General features: G+C 44.9%; 2 pseudogenes; both read left to right on the plus strand.

Annotated features, from left to right (window-relative positions):
• Window positions 1-369: 369 nt before the first annotated feature.
• Window positions 370-2,777, plus strand: LOC123039389 (pectinesterase/pectinesterase inhibitor PPE8B-like; annotated as a pseudogene).
• A 2,156-nt stretch (window positions 2,778-4,933) lies between these two features.
• LOC123039390 (putative cyclin-dependent kinase F-2) lies at window positions 4,934-5,402 on the plus strand (annotated as a pseudogene).
• Window positions 5,403-17,387: the final 11,985 nt, after the last annotated feature.

Below are 17,387 nucleotides of genomic sequence, written 5' to 3' on the forward strand. Positions count from 1 at the left end.
GCCACTTCCTTATGGGCCTTTGTGGCCCATAATTCCCTCCACCTCTTGGCCTTTTAAGGTCCGTTGATATTTAAATTAAATATATAATGTTCTAAATAGATCTAGACCATTTTATAAACATCTCCAGAAATTTTTTCCGCTTATATATAACATATCGGTTATACCCCGTATTATCTGATATCCATCGAAACCCTTCTGATGACCCTGAAACGCTTCCGGTTCCTCTCGGGACAATTCTGAATATTCATGAATTTATCATGATTCTCGTCCTACTAAGACTCAAAAGATTGATTGCCTTAAGCTTGTGACTCCATAGGTTCGATAACTCACATACATGGACGAAACCGTTCAATGACCGATAGCGGGACCATGGACGTCCATATGGATCCATGTGAGTACACGAATGATATTCGAGTGAACCTTTGGTTATCATGTGATGTTCCCTTTGCTTCGTGATACTTTACAAAATCCGGGATGCATCGGTATCCTCCTGAGTCATCACTATGCTCATTATACCAAAATCCTAGTTACCGGTTTTGTTCTTCTTTCTTGCTATTGTGTTCCGCATCCCCGTGACGAAGTCACTTGTGACTGGCTAGACTATGATTGATGCCTTCACACCCAGAGGGCCCTAAAAATATCTCCCCATCGTCGGAGGAGCAAATCCCACTCTTGAGCTATCTGGCCACTTGTCAAACTTTCCGATGAACCCGTAAGTTATTGTTATGATCACCGTGTTAGAGGTGACGTTTGAGCAACCCCAAAGCCCACTGTATGGTAAGAAATGACCACACTCTCATGGTATAAGGAGCAATATCACACATTAACACTCCGTGTTATTACAATTGAATAAAGACGATATTAACTCAATTCATAACAAACAACATTGGGTCGATTCAATATGACCATTCTTCTAACGTCATAATCTTAATGTTGTTTTAGGACTATCGTTACACGTAGCAACATCCTAAGATCCGGAAAACATGATCACCAACAACACTTGAGTTAGTTTCAGAGGCAAGACTAGGAACCTTTTTATTTAACTGTTTATCATTCCACATGTGCATATGAGGTTTTCATTGAATCACATATTCCAGGATCATAACAGTTATACATAGAATATAAACTCTATAATTATGAATATGAAAAATATAATAATACAAATATTATTGCCTCTAGGGCATATTTCCAACACTACAGAGCGACTCGGACCTCTCCCTCTTCTACCGCTGCACCTTCGAGGGCCACCATGACATGTTGTACCCACACACGCTCCACTAGTTCTACCGTGACTGTTGTGCCGCCGGAACCGTCGACATTGTCTTCGGTGCCACCACGATCTTCCAGAACTACCTTCTCCTGGCTCGCGTCCCGCTCCCGGGCTAGAAGAACACCGTCACGCCACAGGGCCGCGTCAGCGACTCCATGAACAGGCTCCGCCTTTCAGTTCTGCAACATCTCCACGCACGACAGTCTCCTACGCGTGAAGGCCAACCAGATCAACAAAGCTGCCGCCACACAAACCTTCCTGGGCCGGTTGTGGAAGGCATACTTGCGAGTGGTGTTCATGGAATGCTATATTGGTGTCGTGGTGCGGCCGGAGGGGTGGCTCACAGAGTCGATCCAAACCATTTTGGGGCCCGAAGCAATGTAAAATAATTATTTTTTGTACTGAACTTTTATACATATTTTAAACTAAGTACACCATATTATAACTTTAATTAATACATTTTTTACTATTCAGTCACATAAGAATGTTTTCAAATAATATATTGATATTACACAATTGTAATGTATATGAATGAAAATATTTATTCTAAAAAATTTAAATTTTATGATTAACAAATCTCTTTCTTGTTAAAAAAATGCTTCAAATTAATTTTCTAACACTGCATATATATGTGTTTGTTCATATATATTTTCATAGTAGTGAATAACATGGCAGATATTTTTAAATCATACATACAAACAAATATTTTGATAGTGGTTTCTAGTATATATTAGGCAAACATATTCGTAGAAACTTTTAGTGTATAGCAAATGTGACGTACAAATTGGGTTCAGTAATAGAATCATCGAAGAACCAAACGTGTTGATTGTACTTTTGCGCAAGATTTGACTATCTGACATGCTAATCTAGATTCACTTGAGTTGATTTGATGCGAATGAGAATTTCTACTGGTTTCTCAAATGAAAATTGTGCACTGGTTTAAACATTCAAATCTTGTTGTCATAAACTCCATTATGATACTAAGGCATTCATCATAAAGGGAAACTAACATATTTAAACTCAACTTCGCTACTTAGATTGGTTTGCCTCTGAATGGTATAAACTATTAGTATGTGTTGTGTATTTTTGCTCCTTCGAAATAAGAATCTATTTTATGCATTAATAATCTTTCAGATGTAATGAATAATTATATAGTGTTTATTAGTTTAATTTGTATCGGGGTCCTTCACTCTTGAGGCCCGGGGGAGTCACCTCTTTTGCTCGGCCTATGTGCCAGCCCTGGTGGCTCAAGTGGGACGACAACCAACCACGCTCGGCACGCTCTACTATGGGTAGTACATGAAAATGGGCCCTAGCGCCGGTGCCAGCGGCAGGTTGAGGTTGCCGGGCTACAACATGAATATGACCCAGGCCGAGGCCAGTAATTTCACCGTGGCGCAGCTCATCGACTACAACATGTGGCTGCCAGCCATGGGCGTCAGGTTCATGTCTGGACTGCTCGCGTCTTTGATTGATCAGTTGTGTCTACAACATTTCTAGGTCGGTTTCCTTCCATCCAATTTTTCTGGGCCTTTCTCCTGCTTCGGACGTGCTTCCCTTTTCCTTCTTCGGGACCATATAAGTACGCTTTCCTAGGATCGGTAATTTCACTGCATCGATTCTTGAGACCTCCTACATGCCGCTTATTGCGGCAAGGAGTCGCAGTTTCGCACAAGAGCGGATCACTTGGGCCGGCCCATTCGTTATCCTCCGCGAATGAAAAATCACAAAAATTAGAGCGCGCTACCAATAGGAATCAAACCCACGACCTGCTCTATATGCGCGCGATCCGCTAGCCACCGCGACAAGCGAGCTACTCTGAAAGATTTGTACCACGAGTTTAAAAAAATGCCGACATCGGCGAAAAATAAAACCAATTCACCAAAATCCATAAAAAAAAACTTGTGCACGATGGATCGAACTCAAGTCCACCCGCCAGGGAAGCAAGGCCATAGCCATTGTAATAACTGATGTTTAGTGCATACAATTTTGTTCGGTATATATGAACTATAATCCGCGGCAGATTAAAACTTGTTTTAAAATTTCAAGTGTAAATTTTTAAAAGGAAAACTTTTACGAAACGCAAAATTATTTGGGAACACTCTAAAAATAAATAGTAACAGAAAATTGAATACGGGAATATTTTTTAAATTATGAACTACTTTTCATAAACGCAAAATATTTTTTGAAAAACAATAAGAAAATTGAAAAGGTGGACATTTTTTGAAAATGTGATCATTTTTAAAATTTCTAAACAAATTTTGAAAACTGTAGCATTTTTATAATATGTGAACAAATTTGGAAAACATGATGTTTTCTTTGAAATTCCCAAATAATTTGAATTTGTGACAAAAATTAAACATGCAAACATATTTTGAATTTGTGAATAAATTTGGAGACACGAACATTTTTTGAATCTGTGAACAACTTTTGAAAATGAAAATATTCTTTGAATTTGCGAACAAAATTTCAAAATGGGTAGTATTGTTAATATTACAAAACTTTTTGAATTTATGAATGATTATTGGAAACATGAACACTTTTTTGAAATCCCAAACGTTTTTGAACAAAATTTAAACATGTGAACATTTTTTGAATTTATGAACAAATTTTAAAAAATGATAACTTTTTTAAACAAATATTTTTTGGTTTGTGAACAAAATTTTAAAAGGTGAACAATTTTTGAATTACCAAACATTTTCTGAAACCCCATCGCGTCGGTTAGTGCCGGTGCGCCACTAAGGGGCGAATTTTAGCCCCTCCTAGGGGCCAACGGCTGGAGATGCTCTTAGCCTCCGTATGGACAGCGACGCAACGAGCTCGAGCCTCGAGGATGGCCACCCCACGCTGGTGGCCAAGCGCGCGCTGCACTAGCTCGCACCACCGCGCCACTGCTCGCCATCTACGAGCAGAAGTAGCAGATCCATGACCGACGTTGCCCCGCCGAGCTCTCTCGAGGCCATGGTTGCCGAGCCGCTGCTGCACAAGGTGTTCTCCAATCTCCATGGCGGCTTCCACCTCCAAGAAGACAAAGAAGTCCGGCACAAAGGATGGGGACGTCATGGTGGATATCCTGATATATGAATATGAGATGTCCAACGCCTTGTCCCCGCCACCAACCTCTACCTCTCGCTCACCACCGAGGCGGCGTGCCTGCTAGGACACAACCCAGCACGCCGGCGACCACGCCGGCGGCTCCCGCAAGAGACGGCGCATCGGGAGCACCAAGGACTACGACGTGACGCGCGTGCTCGGGGCGGGCGGCTTCGGCGTCGTCGTCAAGGCGCGCCACCGGAGAGGACGTCGCCCTCAAGTGGCTCATCCGCTCGACCGACGACGGCGGCGGCAAAGGAATCGCCACCGTGCACACGCGCTCCACCGCGACCTGCTGCGCGAGGCGTGCCGCGACCATCCCTCCATCGTCGGCTTGCACGGCATCGCGCGGGACCCCGACACCGGGCAGTGCAGCCTCGTCCTGGAGCACGCAGGCCCGAGCCTCGGCCACGTCCTGCTTGGTCGCCGCGGGCCGTTCACGGAGATCGAGACGTGCCGCATCATGCGGCAGCTCCTGAGCGGCGCCGGTAGGATGCATGAGCGCGGCAGCATCCATCGGGACATCAAGCGCGGAAACGTCCTTGTAGGCGGCGAGGGCGCGCTGAAGATATGCGACCTCGGGCTGGCCGTGTCCATGGCGAGCCGCGGCCGCGCGGCCGGGCCGGCACGCGCTGGTACATGGCTCCGGAGATGCTCCTGGGGAGGCCGGACTACGACGAGCTCGTGGACTCATGGTCGTTCGGCTGCGTCATGGCGGAGCTGCTCACCGGAGAGCCTCTGTTCCCGGGACAGAATGCGGTTGAGCAGATCCTCAGAATCTCTGGCGTGCTCGGCGGCGCTGGGCAGCACCGCGGCAGCCGGCTGCAGGAGCTGTTCCTTGAGGAGTGCCTGTCGCACGACAGGTTCGAGGTTTTAGACGGGCTCCTCAAGTGCGATCCCAGCGAGCGTCTGCCTGCGGCCGGGGTGCTCCGGTGCCCGTGGTTCACTGGCACCACCGACGTCCCTGCTTCTGCTCCGTAGGATGCGTGCTCTACAACCATTCTACGTCGTCGCTTCGGAGTCCATTTCTAGTTCTTGAGGGCACAAGATAATGTAAACGAGTACTACTGTAGTATATAGTACAGGACAGGGGATGCTCGCTCGCGATGGGAGAGCCGCCGGAGAAGGAAGGCGACTCTCCACGGAGTCTGTCAGGGCGAGGGGAAGGACAATACATTCTCACATTATGAGACGGAGGATCTACTATGCATGAAAGAAGAGAAAAAATTGTTTTTGGTCTCTTAAATTCAAAAAAGTAGACATGTCAGTAGAACGACATTGTGGAGCACCCATGGAGGCCGATTCTTTTAAAATATTCAAAATTCATACTTTTTGGTTTCATAAAATCTGAAAAAAATTATACAACTACAGAAGGATGTGATATCCATGTCAGAATGTGTGTAAAATTTAAAACAAAATATATTGAAAAGCGATATGTGTAAAAAGAAAAAAAATATGGATTTTTGGAATAAATAGTATTATGCGCTCAGACATTTCCGTCTTCTACCGCTGCGCTTTGGACGGGCACCACGACACGATGTACACACACTCGCTCCGTCAGTTCTACCACGACTGCCGCATCGCCGGCACCATCAATTTCGTGTTCGGCGGCGCTGCCGCCATCTTCCAGAACTGTCACCTCTTGGCCCGCACCCCGCTCCCGGGCCAGAAGAACTTCGTCACGGCCTAGGGGCGCATCAATGACTCCAGGAACAGCGGCTTCGTCTTCCAGTTATGCAATATCTCCGCGCACGACAACCTCCTACGCGCGCAGGCCAACTAGGCTGGCAGTCCCGGTCCAACAAATATTGGACCTTAGTGCGAATCAAATAAATATCAATATTTATACTAAAATTAATATTTGTTAATTTATAAGTCATTTTTCAAACTCATTATGATTGCTAATTTTAAGATAAATTTATACATTTTTTTTGTAATTAAAATACAATCTCTCAATAAAATACACCTTAAAACATGTTTAAATCTATTAAACTTAAATTTGATAATAAGAAATGACAAAATTCCATGTCTCCTTGGATTTATTTGCGAATCTTGTTTTGGTGTAGCATATATGTATGTGTGGGTCGTTCTTAATAAGTGTCTGTGCTATACAAATATATCTTGATAATGGACTTTACAATTAGATATTTGCAAATAGAAAAATCTGGAGTACACCTAATGTTTATGAGGAGTTTACTTCCTAATAATTGGCATATGTTGCTTTATTCTTTTTTTGGGCCAAATATGTGTAACACGATATGGCGAAGGCGAGGAATATGAAGCTGGTTTTGTCTTCTTGAACAACTGTCTGGTTTGAAAATATTTTTCAACAAGAGTGAATTACTCTGCTTTGGACGCACCAAAGAAGAACAAGATAATTACAGACAGTTTTTGGGTGTGAGTTGGGAGCTCTCCCATTTAGATATCTGGAAATACTAATTCATCACCCAAAGCTAAGTAATAAAGAATGAGAATGCATTGAGGATCGATTTAAGAAAAAAATAAGTTGTTGGAAGGGCAATCTTATGCCTTACATGGGACAACTAATTCTTGTTAACTCCATGCTGACGAGTATATCGATGTTCCTTTTTTCTTTCTTTGAAGCACCTATTAGGGTATGGAAAAGATTAGACTTTTATCTATCATGTTTTTTCTGGCAAAACGACAGGAAAAAAAATCTAAATATAGGTTGGCTAAATGAGACATAATCTATACTTCTATAGACTGAAGGAGCAAGGGGGCCTAGGGATTGAAAACCTTGAGGTAAAGAATAGATGCCTACTTAGCAAATGGTTGTACAGACTATCAGTGAAGAACGAGGGAGTGTGGATACAATTGTTGCGTAATAAGTACTTAAATTCCAAAACACTCGCAAGTAACGGCCCAATTCACTATTCTGGAAGGGGTTTATGTGTACAAAAGTAGCCTATTTCAATAGGACCAAATTCATTGTTTGGAAGGGTAGTACCACTAGGTTTTGGGAGGACACATAGGGGACAAGCCACTGGCCATTCAGTATCTTACCCTCTACAATATTGTACAATGGAAAGAGGCTTTCGCGAGGGAAAGTGTCTATCTAGTCCCGAGCTCGGAGGAGCTGTTTATCTCCGACACTCGTTCTCTCCAAGATTCGCACCACCCCACGTATTTGTCTGTGTATCTATAGTAGTATATGAAGCTTTTTCTGAACAATGGCCCACCCACCTACCCCAGTAATTGCGACGTGCGCCGTCTCACCCGGGAAGGATCAGATGAGCTGTTAACGATATGAGCCACGGCCCAGGCGTCCTCAACCAAGCACCTTCCGTCTCGACAGCCCCATTAATTGGGCTCTGTGACCCCACCATGCTTCCTCCCCCTTCAAGATTCTAGTACATCGGCTGCCTGTATGAACAACTAACTGAGAATCACATATCGGGAACAGAGGGAAATATCGATGAACTATGTCTGACTACCAAATCGTCTTCTGTGGGTGCACTAACCTGGCTGCCATCCCGCATCATCAGCGACCATCAGGCCAGCACACCATGCTCTTCCTCACATCTAAAAACTCTCTTGTTTCCAAGCTGAACCAATGCTCTCCAACTGCACTTCCAATTAAGGATATCGCTCACAACACATAGAAAAAGAGAAGAAATTTTGCTTCCAGTGACTACTGCTCTACTGCTATATCATTTCCAACTCTGTCCAAATGAAGCGTCATCTTGCAACACTAACCAACCAACGCACACAACCAAGGATCATGGCCGAAAGGAAAACAACAATAGTAGCAACCGTACATTCATCAAAACAACACTCACAGCTGGATAGTGACCTCCAGCTCATCTCAAATAATCCTGAAATGTTTGCCGGAAATAATACAAATAACACAAGTTCTACTAACTAGACGGAAAATCCATCTTGCTTGCTGCCGCCACGCCTGTCCTCATCCTAAGGCCTAAACAGTTCAAAACCATTGACTCAGCAAGTTCATCTCACTTGCATTAATGCATACTAAGTACAAAATAACTATTTCACCCATACGAACAGAGATAACTATTATAAAAATGTGCATCTGCATTTACAACCATAACTTGCAGAACACAATATGCATCCGGTTTACCCTCTGATTGTGTGCGCCAGCCAAGTGAAAGGAGATGGGTCATCCAATCCAACTACAAGCAGTTTCACCCTCTCAAAAAATCTTTTACTTAAGGAAAAGCAATGGCAACAATCCGGTAACTCACAAAACCCAACCCAGTATAACTCCAATGTATTGCTCCAGTCGAGAATATAAAAATCATGAACTGACTGATTAATTACATACATTATTAAAATGAAGTGTCATTAGCAAATTACACCGGTTATCAACTTTACATACTACCAGAAAGTTGTGTCATTTCCGTTTCTTTCTGGATAATATTGAAGATAGCTTTTAGAAGAAGAAAAATGTAAATTGTAACATAGCATGGATATGAAGCTTGAATTCAGTTTGAGATGTGTCAATGATATGAAGCCTGCTGGCTTCTCCTGGCCTAAATTGTACAGACACAAAGTCTCTTTGCTGTTAATGTGCATAATAAGTTGTAAATGTGCATACTCATAAAGCTTCAATTAACCGAATCCAGGGAACATCATGTTGTGCTCTGAAGTCTGAACTACTAAGTAAGCAAGACATGGTAATGCTACAAGAAAGTTGTCATACTAAGATGCTAATGTGCATACTCCTAAGGGCTCAATTAACTGAATCCAATGAACTCATGCTGCGCTCAGAACTACTTCCTCCATCCCACAAGTTTTGGCAAGCTGTTTTAGCTTGCGAAAACATCTTATATTGTGAGACGGAGGGAGTACTAATTTAGGAAACCATGCTAGCGATCCAAGAAAGTTGTCATACTAAGCTGCTAATGTGCGTACTCCTAATGCTTCGATTGACTGAATCTAGTGACTATCGTGATGCACTCTGAACTACTAATTCAACAAGCCATGCTAACGATTGAAGAAAGCTGTTATACTAATTTGTTGATGTGCACATTCCTTATGTCTCTGTTGAACTGAATACTCTGAACATCATGCTGCATCTGAACTACTAATTTAGCAGGTCATGCTAAAGATCCAAGAAAGTTGTCATACTAAGTTGCCAATAAACAAAGTACATCACACAGACCGGTAAGATTGTACAGGTTTCGTCCAAGACTAGTATTGCCTAATTTAAAATTAAGATTTTCCGAGCATTCTTGCTGGATTTAACAAGTATCCCACTGACCTCTTATTCCAGCTAGGGGCCAGGGGATTCATATTTCAGTTGAGAGCTCCGACGTTGCTGGCGAACTATCCCTCCTCACCACCACTGCTTGCTGCATCGCGCAGATCCGCGCTTCCATGCTTAGTGCCATAGGCAGTTCCTGAGTCACCTCCACCACCGTCGGTGTAGTACCATTTGCCGGCAATTCGGCTGGCACCAGACTCTCCCCAACATCCTCAATTAGGCTGGATCTGTCATAGCACGGAGTGGATCGGTTGTAGGCTGCAACAATGGTATCACCAACAAATAAGCAAAAAGGCATGGCATACAAATTGGTCCAGTATGTAGTGTAAATGTTACCACGTCGACGAAAAATGTGTTCTTGAGCTTATCGAAAAATCAGTGCTTCAATGATGAAATGACTGCATAACTGTCACACAAGATAACACTCGAAAAGATTGTTGTGGACTTGAACTAAATATGGCACTTCGTTACAACAGCCCATGTCTTTGATGTGTGACCTTGCACTTTCAGCATCTATTTTTTTAACTGGACACTTTCTTATCTTATCTTAAACAGAGCAAGAGCGATCATAATCAAGCAAATACTGAACACTTTATGAAAACATTGTTGTAGACTTGTAGTGAATATGACGCTTCATGGCTATAGTTCATGTACTTGGTGTGTAACCTTGCACTTTCAGCATCTTGAAGAGACAAAGAGCGATAGTCATGAAGCATATAAAGTCCTCAAAAAATTCCTCTCTGAACTACATGTCGTTCATGAAATTTACAGCGCAGATATTGGTTAAACTTACTTTTAGAGTTTTAGCCGAAGGCCTTGTCCCAGCATTATCAGAAAACAAATTAAGAGCGCAATGGGGGCAGAAAGCACACTAGTTTCAACAGAAATCCAAAGATAACCAAGTTAATTCCACCATTTAACTTGGAAAAAGAGCTAAGAGGCTTGCCTCCATGCATACTATCAAAAGAAGCTCAAGAATGAATTTCTAGCGCGAGTTGTAAGAAATACAAGGTTTTCAGCTGAAATTTGTACACGGTATGATGGTTATTATCTTATTAACTCTTGGATATTCACATATCTGTTCCTATGTTTTTCACCATTTACACTTATTACTAGAACTCAGGGACAACATACATTCAATTATTATCTTCTGATATGTAGTCAGTAACTTGGATGGTTATCACTTAGTAGATTGAGAATATCAGCCTCTACATGTGGGAAGGTAATGAACATTAGTTTCCTATGCAGCAAAGAATAGGAATTGCTTACCTGTTTTTTGAACCGGGCATAACCCCTTAAGGAATTGCTTACCTGTTTTTTGAACTGGGCATAACCCATGGAATTGCTTACCTGAACAAGTGATTGTTTGTACCACAGTTTGAGCTGAGGAAAGCATGCCCACTTAACACTGGCGAAATATGGACAAGTATATGACAAGAGGAGAACTAAGTGAAGGAAATATGCCCTAGAGGCAATAATAAAGTTATTATTTATTTCGTTATATCATGATAAATGTTTATTATTCATGCTAGAATTGTACTAACCGGAAACATGATACATGTGTGAATACATAGACAAACATATAGTCACTAGTATGCCTCTACTTGACTAGCTCATTAATCAAGGATGGTTATGTTTCCTAACCATAGACATTTGTTGTCATTTGAATAATGGGATCACATTATTAGGAGAATGATGTGATTGACATGACCCATTCCGTTAGCCTAGCACTTGATCGTTTAGTATATTGCTATTGCTTTCTTCATGACTTATACATGTTCCTATAACTATGAGATTATGCAACTCCCGTTTATCGGAGGAACACTTTGGGTGCTACCAAACGTCACAACGTAACTAGGTGATTATAAAGGAGTACTACAGGTGTCTCCAAAGGTACATGTTGGGTTGGCGTATTTCGAGATTAGGTTTTGTCACTCCGATTGTCGGAGAGGTATCTCTGGGCCCTCTCGGTAATGCACATCACTATAAGCCTTGCAAGCAATGTAGCTAATGAGTTAGTTACGGAATGATGCATTACGTAACGAGTAAAGAGACTTGCCGGTAACGAGATTGAACTAGGTATTAGATACCGACGATTGAATCTCGGGCAAGTAACATACCGATGACAAAGGGAACAAAGTATGTTGTTATGCGGTTTGACCGATAAAGATCTTCGTAGAATATGTAGGAGCCAATATGGGCATCCAGGTTCCACTATTGGTTATTGACCAAGAATAGTTCTACGTCATGTCTACATAGTTCTCGAACCCGTAGGGTCCGCACGCTTAAGGTTTCGATGACAATTATATTATGAGTTTATGAGTTTTGATGTACCGAAGGAGTTCGGGGTCCCGGATGAGCTCGGGGACATGACGAGGAGTCTCGAAATGGTCGAGACGTAAAGATCGATATATTGGACGACTATATTCGAACTTCGGAAAGGTTCCGAGTGATTCGGGTATTTTTCGGAGTACCGGAGAGTTACGGGAATACGTATTGGGCCTTATTGGGCCATACGGGAAAGAAGGAAAAGGGCCTCAAGGGTGGCCGCACCCCTCCCCTTGGTCTGGTCCGAATTGGACTAGGGAAGGGGGGCGCCCCCTTCCTTCCTTCTCCTTTTCCCTTCCTCTTTTCCTATTCCATATGGGAGGTGGAATCCTACTAGGACTAGGGAGTCCTAGTAGGACTCCACACTTGGTGCGCCCCCTCCTAGGGCCGGCCTCCTCCTCCCTTGCTCCTTTATATACGGGGGCAGGGGGCACCCCATAGACACACAAGTTGATCTACGGATCGTTCCTTAGCCGTGTGCGGTGCCCCCCTCCACCATATTCCACCTCGGTCATATCGTCGCGGAGTTTAGGCGAAGCCCTGCGCCGGTAGAACATCATCATCGTCACCACGCCGTCGTGCTGACGGAACTCATCCCCGAAGCTTTGCTGGATCGGAGCCCGGGGATCGTCATCGATCTGAACGTGTGCTGAACTCGGAGGTGCCGTACGTTCGGTGCTTGGATCGGTCGGATCGTGAAGACGTACGACTACATCAACCGCGTTGTGCTAACGCTTCCGCTTACGGTCTACGAGGGTACGTGGACAACACTCTCCCCTCTCGTTGCTATGCCATCACCATGATCTTGTGTGTGCGTAGGAAATTTTTTGAAATTACTACATTCCCCAACACTAAGAATAGGAGTTTGGAAGGATAATAATCATGCTATGGCAATAATCTGTTTGTGCATACATGGGAGGGACCTAGGACATTAGCATGCATCAATATAGCGGCACCAATCCTCAACTTGAAAGGACTAGAAATGATTGTGTCATCCAAATTAATTCACTGACCATCAAATTGCAGTCCAAACTGCTAATTCACATACATCTTAATTACACTGTATTAAATGTTTCAGACATCAAGCTTTCACAGTAATTCATATCACATCATGTCTAACTGTCGTAAAAAGTTCAGTTAGTACTGTCCGGCCTTAATTGATTCACTGGCCATCAAATTGCAAATCAAACTAGTAATTCATATCAAGCTTAATAAGATTATTATTAAATGTTTCAAGCATCAATCTTTTCACACTAATTCATTTCACACCACGCCTACCTGCCATCAAAAAATCAACCAACACTTCACGGCCCATCAAATTTCAGTTAAAACTACAAATTCATATCACGCTTAATTAGATTATATTATATGTTTCAGATATCAAGTTTTCAGACTAATTCATATGGCACCATGCCTAACCGACGTAAAAACTTCAATCAAAACTACAGGGCCATACACAGCCTGCAACCACGTTGTACTGAAATTATACTAGCACTGCTCAAATTAATTTCAGTTCCTCTAACCTCTTATTCCAACCAGGAGCCTTAGGAGTCGACAGCTTAGAAGTAGGAGGCAGTTGTCCCTTCTCACTGCCGCCGCTTGAGCCACGCTGCAGATCCTACCTTCTCCGCTGTGAGCAGCTGCTCCAGACACGCCGCAGATTGGCCGCTGCCCACACCCATGCCCTCCGGCAGCGCCACCTCCACCAAAGTTTGCCTGGTTCGGTCCCCCGGCATCCTTCCGGCACCAGGCTCTCTCCGACCTCTCAGTCAGGTGGATCTATGGCAGGGAAAGCAAATGAGCTCCAATCTTCAAATCACGCGGCGGCCGCTGTGGGGAAAGAGTCTGGGCAGCCATTCTATTCGAGGCTGCCACCGCCTGACGAAAAGCGATTTTTCCGAGCCACGGACCAGACAAACATACGCGAACTTGGGCCACGGCTCAGCCCGTCACTGCGGACGGCCGCCCCTGAATTGGCCCACTACCTAGGCCTGACACATACGGTATTCCTGCACAGTGCGCATTTTCCAGCACTCCTGAACCCACCGTATAAAGAATTGGCCCAGATCCCCAGGCACTAGCGAATGCCCAAGATATCGTGAGCATATGTGCTCGAGACTAGTTACTCCGCGTCCCTTTCGCGAGTACAATTTTAGAATCAGTTCCCTTAAACATTCAGTTCAGAAGATCACTTGTGCACTGGCGGAGCTACATGAGGGAAAACCTGTGCCCTGGCCCGCCCATGATTGGAGCAAAAACGAATTATATACATGTGCAGTATGCTCAGCTCACTAGCTCAGTCCAGGATCTATACGTGAGGGCAAACTATTGCTCAGCACGGCCCGCCCAGCGAGTTCTTTGTAGCTCCGCCACTGCACTTGTGGGTGAACGGTGGGATAGATGACTACATCTCGTGCGTAGGTTGATGGAGGTCAGCCTATCAAATAAGCCAGATACACTATGCTGGAGACTGGCGGAATCAGGAATATTCTTAGTAAAGTCAATGTATATTGATTTAAATGTTGGACCAATCCCAAATAGCTACACATTTGAAAATCTAAGGTGCCTCTAAGACAAAAGTTTTTATGAGGTTTGTTCACGAGAAAGTGATCTTGACAACAGACAACCTGGCAAAACATTGTTGGGAGGGTAGCAAATGGTGTTGTTTTTACGATCTTGATGAATCGATTCAACATCTATTCATTCAATGCTCATTGGCCAGATTACTGTGGCACACAATGCATGTGGCCTTTAAAGTTAGTCCACCTAATAACATAACACTTTAGTTGGGACTTGGCTTAATGGATGGAGCCTAAACTAGCGGCGCACATTCGAAATGGAGTGTGCACATTACTTTGGGCAATATGGACCGAAACGACATCATTTTTAAAAGACATAACATTACCAATTTTTTGCAGGTCATCTACAAAGCTGTCGGTTTTCGGGTTCCAGCAGACCCTTAAGGTTCGAACTCTGGGGTGCGTGTCGTGGTTCTAAGTCTGACAGTAGAATAGGGGTAGGATAACGGAGCATGATCTATCGAGATGCATATGGGCGACACAGTGGTTTTAGCGAGTTCGGGCCTCTCACGATGGAGATAACGACCCTACGGCTCGTGCTCCGGAGAGGCTTTGTTTTTATCTGAGTATATATCCGGAGATTACAATGTGTGTGTAAGCGAGGAACGGATCCCCATGCCTGAGCTAAGTCCTGAGACTAATGGTGAAAAGAGAGAGAGGTGGAAGAAAAGAGCCCCCCCAAGTCTAGTGGTGGGGGGTGGCTTATATAGAGTGCGCCACCCCCTCACCTCCTATGTTACAAAGTGGGGTATGAATGCCATAATGCCAGCCCGCTATTAAGCCCTCACTATTAGAAAGATGCCGACTGCCTTGCTGCCTGCTGGTCTTCGTATATCCGAGTGAGTCGTACGGTCGAGTGGTGAACCGTCATCCGAGTGGATGGTATGTTGCTTGTCCGAGTGGATAGTGTGTCTGTATGAAATTGACCTGGACCCACATGTTGTGTGGACCCCATGCTTCATGATATTTCGACCCTTCGTGGGCCTACCTGTTATGTATATCCCCAACATTAGCCCCCGAATCGATTGCGATTTTGCAGAACGAGTTGGTGTAAGACACAGTTTGGTCCGAGTGATTACAGAAATACTCGGTACATGTCGCCGCGCTTTCAGACAACCAAGGGTTGAACAAAATCTCAATGAATTCCGGCACCATGCTTCCCGACTAATCGAGGTAAGTGTCTGTGAGGAGCAACTTGGTGACATTCGTTCATCTCTCGGGAGAGGTTTAACTCGTGATCTGAGTATGGGCGTGTCATTAAATCCGTGCAACCAGATTGACACATGGACTGCTCTTTTAGAGAGATGCCATTCTTATCCCGGAGGAACGTCAATACGAGTCGGTTTCAGATCCACACTTGTGAGTTTCACACTTTGAGTCCTAGAAGAAGGCTCAAAACAGGTCCATGGAGGAGCGTTAAACTCGCCTTATAGAATATTTTTTTTGGAGTGATTTGGAGCTGGGCCTACATCGAGTAACTGATTACTCGGAATTTCCTCACGCCCGGAACGTGTCTTTTTTGTTGTTTGGCCGTCACTTGGGTTGGGCGGACCATTCCGAGTGGATACCATTCCAGTGGGGGCACGCTGAGTGCACCCACTGGGTGTAGTCCCCGAGACTGCTGTCGACTGCGAGCAGTCGGCGGGAGTCTTAGAGCCTGTCTTTTTGTTGTTGTTTGGCCGTCACTCGGGTTGGGCGGACCGTTCCGAGTGGATACCATTACAGTGGGGGCACGCTGAGTGCACCCACTGGGTGTAGTCCCCGAGACTGCTGTCGACTGCGGGCAGTCGGCGGGAGTCTTAGAGCCTGTCTTTTTGTTGTTGTTTGGCCGTCACTCGGGTTGGGCGGACCGTTCCGAGTGGATACCATTCCAGTGGGGGCACGCTGAGTGCACCCACTGGGTGTAGTCCCCGAGACTGCTGTCGACTGCGGGCAGTCGGCGGGAGTATGAGAGAACTAAAACTCTTCTTAGCTGGTACTGATCGAACTTGTTCTTCTCTGACTCGGAGGTCGAGTAATACTGGAGATGGGTTTGCATCGAGCAAAATGTTTCTTTCTGAGTCCTCTTCCAGTGGGGGCACGCTGAGTGCACCCACTGGGTGTAGTCCCCGAGCCTCTGTCGGACTAGATGAGTCTGGCAGAGGGTTTAAGTCTCTCGGTAAATCTCCATGCAGTTGGCATGGCAAATATCTTTGTCTGGAATTGAATCAATCGGATGGATGCGTAACGAGGTGGTTGTACGAACGATGAGTAAGGTCGCCTGTATGATTCAGCGATGGCGCTTCATTTTTACCCTTTTGCATGAAAAGGGGTATTTATCCAAGTGGACGTGCTTCACTTATAGATCTTCGGCGAACCGAGCATGTATGGTCAGAAGAATATCTTGATGTGATCAACAGGTTGACCAAATGGGCGTAACCCCTGAGGGTGACATGGCCAACTGCCGCGCGTAGCCCCCGAGTGATGCTCGAAGGAGGTAAGCTTGCTACAGAGTGTGATATGAGGTTTGACCATATGAGTAACGTAGCCGTTCCCGTGCTGGGGGTGTAGAGGTAAAGACATGTCCAACTAATGGTGACGCGCGGGGCAGCCGAGGGGCGAGGACGTGTATAACCGAGTGGCGACGCGCGGGGCGGCCGAGTGGTGAAGACGTGCAAAACCGAGTGGCGCCGCGCGGGGCGGGCGAGTGGTGAAGACGTGTAGAACCAAGTGGCGATGCGCGGGGCGGCCGAGTGGTGAAGATGCACACAACCGAGTGGAGACGCGCGGGGCGGACGAGTGATGAAGACGTGCGCAACCGCGCGGGGCGGCCGAGTGGTGAAGACGTGCAAAACCGAGTGGCGCCGTGCGTGGCGGCCGAGTGGTGAAG

This window comes from Triticum aestivum, chromosome 2B (assembly GCF_018294505.1).
Source record: "Triticum aestivum cultivar Chinese Spring chromosome 2B, IWGSC CS RefSeq v2.1, whole genome shotgun sequence".
NCBI lineage: Eukaryota > Viridiplantae > Streptophyta > Magnoliopsida > Poales > Poaceae > Triticum > Triticum aestivum.